Genomic DNA, 9199 nt, shown 5'->3' on the forward strand with positions numbered 1-9199 from the left:
AGACCTATCATTCAATGCTGTCTTTTTTCACCACAATGCACAAGTGCCATGAGGGGCTTCACTGAGGATGCAGAGCCCTGGTGCTGGATTTCAGCTCAGAATGCACCCACCCTCTTCCTCCCCATGTCATTCTGCCAGGTCAGAGGGATCTTTAGTTTAACTATTCGTGTGTCTTTCAGATTCTCCTATTCACATATACTTCCCATGCACAGCAAAAGAATTCCCAGCAGGGCAGAGGAGTATTTTGCCACCAGACATTTAGAGCACCATTCTCTCTGTAAGCAGAAATTAGTCCTATTAAAAAAAAAATATTAAAAAATTCTAAACTAGACAGATTAGGTTGGCTCATAAAACAGTTACAGCATTGTCTGGGTTCCTATGCACATGCAAACAGCAAAAGGGAACACTGCCAGCTCAGTTGTCAAAGCAGAGATTGATAACATTTTATGGGAAGCCACTGACCCCCTGTGCCAGTGTCAGTGAGGGTGGCTGTGCCTCTGTGTGAGTGACACCTCTCTGGAGGCTCATCTGCACAGCCCAGAGCTGGGGCTGCCAGCCTGGAGAGAGTGCCCAGCAGGCTGAGTGCCAGCCCCAGACACACATCCATGGACCTGCTGCTGGGATTCATCACCACCAAGGGAAGCAGCAGCGACCGCCGCTGTCGGGGCAAGGTGCCAGAACACATGGACAGCCTTGTGCTGCCCTGCCTCTGAGCTTGTTTTCATCACAGGGATTTCAGCAGCAGCCAGACTAGAGAGTAAAAATGCAGAAGATTATTCTGCCTGGTGTGTCCTGCTGCCCCAGTCAAACAAGCCAACCAGCCTGGCCCTCCCTGCCATTGTCACGGTGTCACACACGGAACAATTGTGGTTCCCATCTACACAAGTGTTTCTACAGAATCCAACATTCCATTTTCACGGATCATTGTCATTCCCAGCCAGTGTAAGCAACCATGGAAACAGAAGAAACCTGGGGCCAGGTTCAAGTTTAGAGAAACTGCCACCTGCAATAACTGAATTGTGCCTGCTTTATTTTCAACACCTTGATGCTGCACTGTGATTTGGAAAGGACTGTGATCTTCATATCCACATGAAATGGATGAAAAAGTAAACATCTCAAAGCAGGAATGAGGTTGGATGGTTTGACTGTAACAGCTTGCTTCTTTATGATGTTTGTTTGCATGGTTACTCTGAATTTTTTGTGGTTTTTTATGTCTTTGATGTTTACACCTGAGAATAATAGTATCAAATTATTTTTCCTTTATTTGTTCTTTCTTTGCAGTTTTATGATAAATTTTCACAAATTAATGAGAAATTTGCTTGTTTGGGACACTTAGAAGAATAACAGGTCCTACTTAAATGATATTAAGGTCCCTTACATAAAGGATTCTTCAAAGTTACACTGACGAGCAAGAAGGGAACAAATTTGAGGTAACCATGCTTCTCAGACAAAAACACTGAAGAGACAAACATAAAAAAAGGAACTTCTCCAAACTTCACTGCCTTAAAAATATTTTTTTCTTTTAACAGATTTTACCTGTAGTAGATTTACAAAACTGAGCACAGGAATAACATTCTGTATGAGCAACACCATAAATACAGTGAAATTACTAAAAAGAGACACACAGCAATGCAATCTGGTTGTTTTTATAGTGTAAGATTTGTCACTGTGAATCAGGAGGTGTTGCGAAAGGGCAATAAAGTCTAGTGAGTGATTGTGACAGGCTGGATCCTGGCAAGGTAAGCAAAGCCCTTTGTGTCTCAGGGATGGGCATTTTATCATGATGGGTGGAAGAGAGAAAGAAAAAGAAAAATCAGATGACACTGACTTCAAGATGTTTCCCTTAATGAAAGTTTTCATATCAACAGTCATTACAATGCTAATGTCAACACTTTTTTGGAAGTAGTACCCTTATAAGATTCATTAGGGATGTCATAAGCATCCCACAACATATGGTGTCTCAAATCCAATTACTTTTCTATTCAAACCATGACCTTGAATAGGTTTTAAAACAAGAAAGAACACCAGGAAAAAGCTCCCATTGCTTATTTGATGGCTCAGTGGCATAGTACTGAAATTCAGAATTATGTCAAGTTGTTTTTCTGTTTGTTCTGCTTTCCAGTTTTGTATCCAATCTAAAAAAAGGGATGGAAATTTATTTTAGAAAAACAAGTATTGGCAACATCTACTTCCTGAGACTGTGCACGTGGAAAGCACAGTGTACACAGAAAAGGACATTTTAAAATACTTCAAGCAGCCTTTGGCGGGGTTTCAAGTATCTCTAATTCTGAGGGCTAACATTGCAATTCTCTGTATCCTGCATGGCCTGGAGCTGAAATCCCTTCTCTGCTGTGATAACCTCCCAACCCAGATGTACAAGAACCTCTCACCAACCAGCATTTCCTCAGTGCAGCTGCTGCCTTGGGTTGTTGCATCCCAGGTCAGTAAGGGAGATGCAGAAACTGGGATACCTTGGGGGGACACTCACTTTTGAGACAGGGCAACACAGTGGGACACTCTACCACACTTCCTTGCTTCTTTATGTTAATGGTTCCACTTATATCACACCTATTCTCATCCCCAGTTCTAGAATGTTCCCTGTTTCTGCTTTCCCTGTTGGTTCTCATTGCCTGCAACTCCTCCTCTGTATCCCTGTTGGTTGTTTCCCTCTGACACCACCCCTAATCCCTCTACCCATTGGCCCTCAGACCTGATGCTCCACCTCCCTCATCCCATATAAAAGCCCTGGACCCGTCTTTGTTCTTGGTTCTTCTGTGTCTGATCCCCTTTGGTGTGCCAGGTAATAAACTGCCACTGGACCCTCACGCAAAGCTCCCCTCCTGCCTCTTCCTTACATCAACCTGCACCTTGCACCCAGCGGCACGAGCGTCTGGTGCTCGTCCTGAGCTGTCTGCCTTTGCCTAAGGGAGATGCTCTTGGCAAGGGAGTGACCTCAGCAGCTTCTGCCATGTTCCTTCACTGGGTCATGTCTGGACATGAGTCTTTCCAGCTCAGTCCATGGGAAAAAAAAAAAACACAGAAATCTTAGAAGTGTTCCAAAGACAATCATTTAGGCCCTTGACCTGGGTAATTGAAGACATAAAAAAAAACTTTTTAATCTAAATTTTACATTTTGAAAGTACCAGTTTTACTCAAAGATTATTTGGCAACTTTTGTCAGATATAGTTTTTCTTCTGCGACCATCTTCCTCTATGTGATTTTAAGAAAAGCCCCAAGGATATTTTGTGTATATGAAGATCTAAAAATCAAATCCATTCTATCTCAAGCATGTTATGCCTCCAGAAAAGAAGTTCTTTATATTTATAAATGATATCTTACTGGAACTTCTCCTCTTGCTACAATAATAGGGCTAGCACTGTGCTGCTACACAAAAAAGAGAAAATATTTCTATATCCATCTAAGTGGTTATAGAAAACTTACAATTACTTGCCATGTTTTTGCAAGCTCTTCCTAAATCAGATTATATTGTTACAATATAAACACTCATGCTTTTAATGGTACAATTAAATCTAGAGCAATTACTGCATGTAGTTTCCATACTTCTTCACTGAGCTTTGCTGAACTATTCCAAATTATTCTTGCAGTTTAATGCATTTAAATATGTAATTATGTTTAGCACATTTATTACAAACAGTCACTAGGTATCAAGTTCACTTTGAATATATTTTCTAATTGCTACTTAGAAACACTGGCAGACAAAATAAATGCTGAGGCTACATTAATGCACAGATAAGTTGTCTTGGTTTGAAAAGACAGGTGTCTGCCAAGGAAGGCAGGAACCTCCTCTGAAGTGGAAAATGTAAACTCCCTCCCTCTGAATTGTTATAGTTTTGAAATAAAGGGGGCTCTCAGGCAAAGGTATGGGATCAGGAATAACAGTTCTTTATTAGGCAAGAGAATAAAAATAAAATAAACAATGCAGTGATACAAAGCAATGCTGACAGAGTCAGAATACAACCCGACCTGACACCCTGTGGGTCAGGGTGTTGGTAGCAGTCTAATTGAAATGGTGGCTGCATTCCTCCTGGAGTGCCAGGTGTGGTTCTGTTGGAGCAGTGAGCCCGTAGAAGGGAGTAAGTCTTCCTCTGAACATCTAGTGGAGAACACAGCTGCTTCTCTGGGAATCCAGAGGAAGAAGCTGGCTGTGGTCTCCCAGATCTCAGATTATATCCAGGTAGGAATGCTTGGCTCCACCCTCTGGGCGGAGTTCCTCACAATGGGATGATGGAGTTTTATCAGTCGTGCAGTGACACTCAATAGCCTGTTAACAGAAGATATCTCCCCAGAGGGAGGATGAGTTGTGGAAGAAAACTTCCCAATTAACAGAAGGTAACTGCCCCATCAGATAGGAAGAGAATACACCTTCCATTTCTAACTTAAGACATAAATACATTAACCTAAGCCTCTGTTAACCTTTATAATGATAAGAACATTAATTCAAGACATTCACTCATGAAAATATTCATCATTTTCCTCGTAACTTTAAAGTAACTTACAAGCAACAGATAGATCAAATATTATTTATATTTTAGAAAATATTGATAAAAGATAAATCCAAGGGGAAGAAAGAACCCATGCAATGAAAAAAAATGAATTGAAAGAGCTGGCTTGTCTCAGTAGCCATCAGGATTATCCAGGGAAGTAGAGCTCAACAAGAGAGGCCATCTTTTACAATATTCCACCTTTGCACTGTTGTGTACAATGTGAGTTTTGCAAAATGAGAAGCTGACGAGCACTGCAGTAAGAAATATGGTCATTCAAGAGAGGTAGTAATCAGCTTTCTGGGATTTCTCCACAGCCTGGGGGCTTGTTAGACATTTGTTCCACCAGAAGCTGTGCTTGGAATCTGTGACAAATCCCTGCCCCTCTTAGGCTTTTGTTTGCACCTAAAGAAAACATGAAAAAGCCTTTTTTTTCCTCCACCTTTACAGAGTCAGCCAAAAATTATTTCAAGATGCTTTAGTGGACAGAAAAACCCAAGCACCTGCAAACTTTGCAGAATCTGTGTGAAGACTCAGAGACTTGATGAAACAGAATATTGCCACACCAACCACCACAATATGTCTATACTACAGAACACAAACACCAGTCTGCTGTTGAAAAAGAAACCTGAGTCAGACAGTGTTGTATCCTCACATGAAGACTCCCGAGCCAGCATATTTGAAGTTTATCTAGGCACTGCAAGAAGAATTACATTTACTCATTTCTTTAGTAGCAAACTTTCTTCCCCCTGTATATTCCAATGTGGTTTGGTTTTTTTTTATTCCATCAAACTAAAGTGCCTTTCCAAAATTCTGCCTCTATTCTCAAGTACAAGACAAACATGTTTGTAAAAAGCTCATTATATTATGGCCTTGCACTTAAAGTACCTATGCAAGTTTAAATTGACTGCAGAATTCTCTTAACTCTGTGAGAGTTTCTTGTATCTACCTTTGTGCTCATTGTCCAAGAAACGGTGTTAATAAATATATCAGTTCTTCTCTCCCCTGCAGCTCAGAGCACTGTAACACTTATTTATGCATTTTTATACACACATACAAATTGTCATATACGTGGCAGTCATTGATTGTTCTGTAATGGTTGGGGGATTCATATATCACAGCTCTGGCATACTGATGTTATCGTCTTCATGTTTTCAGAGCCCTGAGGAGTTCCATTTTTTAGGTTGATACCATAATTTCTCTTGTTGTCAGTTCCAAGCATGTATTGACAAGACTGTCAAGAAGTCACCTTTTATGCATTTATTTTCTCTCCCTCAGTTAAAGATTTTCAAATTATAAGAAGGATAATTTAGCATTTAAGGTGTAAATAAATCCAATTGAGACAATGCATTTAAATTTATTTGTCTTACAGTACAATTAGTCGTTCCTGTCCAACAAAGCATTATTTTTATATGGCTTATTGTCTTTTAACTAATATCCAGCTTTTCAATCCAGTAGCTAGAACTCAACTGATTATTTTATTAAATAAGTTTCTATGCAGTTCCATGACATAGCAAAATCATATTTATGTATTATAAAGATTGTATCTTAGCACTAGTACTTTAGAACTCTACATAATAGATGTCACTACAATGAAAAGTACTATGGGTGAATTTCTACAAAAAGAGCAGTAAATAAACAGAAATTTGAATTCTTCAAACCAACTCTTTAGACTAAGAATGACTGCAAAACGTAATCAGAGTCCAAATATCAAATTTACCAGCACTGTAAAACCCACATCAATAGGATATGCAGAGAATACATTATTAAAATTAATTATTAAGTATTAACACCTGAACAACATGGGGTATAAAAGTATGCGGCCAATATTAATATGGATATTAATTTTCATGTTCTGAATGCAATGTCTCTTGTTGCTAAAGGATCTGAAGCACACCACAACTTCAGTGTATTTTTCATTAGTACAATAAGTCTAGCTGACTGTATGATATAGTGCTGTTATGCTTAAGATGCCAGTAAGTGTACAGGGTAATACTCAATAACACAATTAACAGGGAAGGCAACATTTCTTGGGCACTGAAGGAGCCAGTAAATATAGCTGAGAGTGAATCAAAAGGGGCTGCAGCAAAAGTGACACCTTAAAAGCATATTTTGAAAGTTCTAAGTATTGCTACAAATTATTACTGGAGAAAATAAAGCAGCTTGCTCGGATCTAATTTTTTTCAACAGGAAGGTGATGAAGGAGGAGAATTTAGGGTGTCTCTTCACCCTTTTAGAAGCACTCTTCAAGAAATAAAATATCCATGTGTCCTAAAAGGTAAACCAGAAAGTAAAACATAAATATCATGAGCAATGTACTGCTACAAAAAACACCTTCTTTATCTCACCTGTTCTCACTTTCAAACAGAAAAATGTGGCAACACTTTTCAGAAGAAAAGCCCTCACTAGATAAGCACCAACATCCCTGCTCTACCTCACAGCACTGTGAAATTCCAGCACAGGATCCCATGACCAGCCCAATTTGCAATCCTCAATTTAAATCCTCCTCCTGCTATATAGCATCAAAACACTATATATACACATCCCCTAAATTTAGGCCTTAAATTAACCATAATCTCAAATATAATCAATCACTGTTCATGCAGAACTTAAGGTACCATGCCAAGCATAAATTGTAATTTAAATATCAAGGCTATGTGTGCTGCATTCTTGTTTTGGATTAAACAACTATTGGAAGATTTTTCTAGCATTCCCTAAAGTATTCACTGCTTCAGCAATTATGAACAGCAAAAATAATACTTCTTTCAAAAATCTTCATAAACACTGATCAGATCCAAATTTTACTGAAGGCCTCACCCTGCAAAATAAAAAAAAAAGTGTAAACCATACATTTTGGCCAAACATTTGCAGTATGTCATGAAACATCTTGATTTCAAGGACAGTGGCAAAGTCAGATCACAGAAGATTCAGGCAGTTATTGTCATACCAGAGGTAAGGTGGCTGTGGCTGATTTCCCAGGATCCCAACTCAGATTCATGAAAAGGCTCCTCCCTGGTGTTTCTTCTTGTCTGCTGTCACCTCAAAAAGATGTTAAAAAATAGTCTGATGGATGCTGGGTATGGAATAACTCAGGTAACACAAAGGCTGCATTTTAACGTGCCAGAACTCCAGATTAATATCTTTCATTCCAACATATTGGAAAACTCAAATCAAGAACAGAAAAAAAAATTGCAAAGAGGAGATTTGGGTGGCTGCTGATTTTAAGTATAGATGATGAACAGTGAAAAGAAAGACAGACACACTGACATTCCCAAAAGCCTAAATCTTTCTTCACTTGGAATACTGACTGTAGCTGTCTCTGCTGTGCTATGAATAAAAACTTTTTTTGGTAGTTCTGTGGTTTAGGCAAAGACCTGACAGTGGACTCATGGACTAACACAAGCACCAATCCCATCCCTTATTATCTTACAATAAAACCCTCATATCTTTTCTCAGTAACTTCCCACGGGCAGCACCACACAACAGTGATTCCCTCTTCTAACTGCACAATCCACCAACTCCTTCCAGTCCCTCACACAACCAACTGACCCTTCCCCTGACAGCACACTTCAACTGGCTAATTCATCCTTTTATAACACCTGCCTTATTGGACAAGCTGCAACCTATCCAGGGCAAGGCTGTGTCCACTCTTTGGTAATCAGGGGCGAGATTGCCTCCAGCACTATCTCTATTCTTTTACAATCTGTTCTCCCACAAAGACCTTGGAATAATGATTTGTGAGCCAAAGGACTGGGCTTCCAGGTACAACTTAATTTGGGGTCAGTGGTCAGCTTCGTGTCCAACACCGGGATCAAAAGGGCAGGACCACATCTTATCTGCATTCAGCAAGGAGAATTTTTCATGTTTAGTATCCAAATTCACTGCTCAGATTACAGTAATGGCAAATAATCCCAGTGCCAATAACAAACAGTGAGTTACATCTTTACCACGGCTGACAGCTTGATTTCAGTTTTGTGGTCTTTTCACTTTTTTTACTATTTCATGAAAAAAATACATATAGATTTGAATTAATTTACTTTGCATTTGCGGTAGAGAAAATCTTTTATTATTCCCTTTAATTACAAAGAAAATCAGCAGGATCATGGAGGAAGAGAAAAGCTGGGGAACTTCTATCAAGCAAGACATTCACAAATGTTCATAGTTCCCTCCTGCAGGAATGTGATGCTGGTGGCATTTGTAATTATACATCTATCAGCAGCAACACAAAACATTTTATTATATTTCCGACACATTTATTTCCATGCCCTCTGCTTCCCTCAAGTGCTAGATATACTCACCCTGCTGGACTCCCACCTGCTATAAATCACTTGCTCAGCGTGGTTTATCACCTCATTTAAACAAGCCAGAAAATCCCCAGTAAAGCTGAAAGGACCAAGCCACCCTTTCAGTAGCTTCTTTATGTCCCTCTGCACACACCTGGATGATGCTAAAACATCAATCATCCTTCTGGGAATGCTGAGGTACCTGGAGCTGCATCAGGGCTCACACTCCCTAAGATTTATGCTGGGGAGGGTGGAGGTGCTCTGCTATATACACCACATTTCTTTCATGTTTCTCTCAGGTTTAAGGAGCTTGGAGCCCACACAATACCAAAATTTTCCCATCCTTATTTCTTTGAGTTCAAATAGGGGAGATCACCCCCTCAAAGTTTCCATTGAAGATAAAGTATTTTTTGT

The 9199-nt window shown here is 39.6% G+C and overlaps 2 long non-coding RNA genes across 3 annotated transcripts; one reads left to right on the top strand and one right to left on the bottom strand.

Annotated features, from left to right (window-relative positions):
* Positions 1 to 281: 281 nt before the first annotated feature.
* On the top strand, positions 282 to 1620 carry LOC135284325 (uncharacterized). 2 transcript variants are annotated; one of them, XR_010349751.1, is made up of 3 exons: positions 282 to 1131; positions 1282 to 1430; positions 1530 to 1620. It is a non-coding gene; the product is annotated as an uncharacterized LOC135284325 (long non-coding RNA). The 2 variants fall into 2 exon arrangements; XR_010349752.1 differs by having other exon boundaries at positions 1282 to 1620.
* Positions 1621 to 5845: 4225 nt separating this feature from the next.
* LOC135284398 (uncharacterized) lies at positions 5846 to 7534 on the bottom strand. The gene is made up of 2 exons (XR_010349807.1): positions 7450 to 7534; positions 5846 to 6773 (listed from the first exon to the last, which is right to left on the bottom strand). It is a non-coding gene; the product is annotated as an uncharacterized LOC135284398 (long non-coding RNA).
* Between the last annotated feature and the right edge of the window lie 1665 nt (positions 7535 to 9199).

The sequence above is a fragment of the Passer domesticus genome, chromosome 20 (genome assembly GCF_036417665.1).
Source record: "Passer domesticus isolate bPasDom1 chromosome 20, bPasDom1.hap1, whole genome shotgun sequence".
Lineage (NCBI taxonomy): Eukaryota > Metazoa > Chordata > Aves > Passeriformes > Passeridae > Passer > Passer domesticus.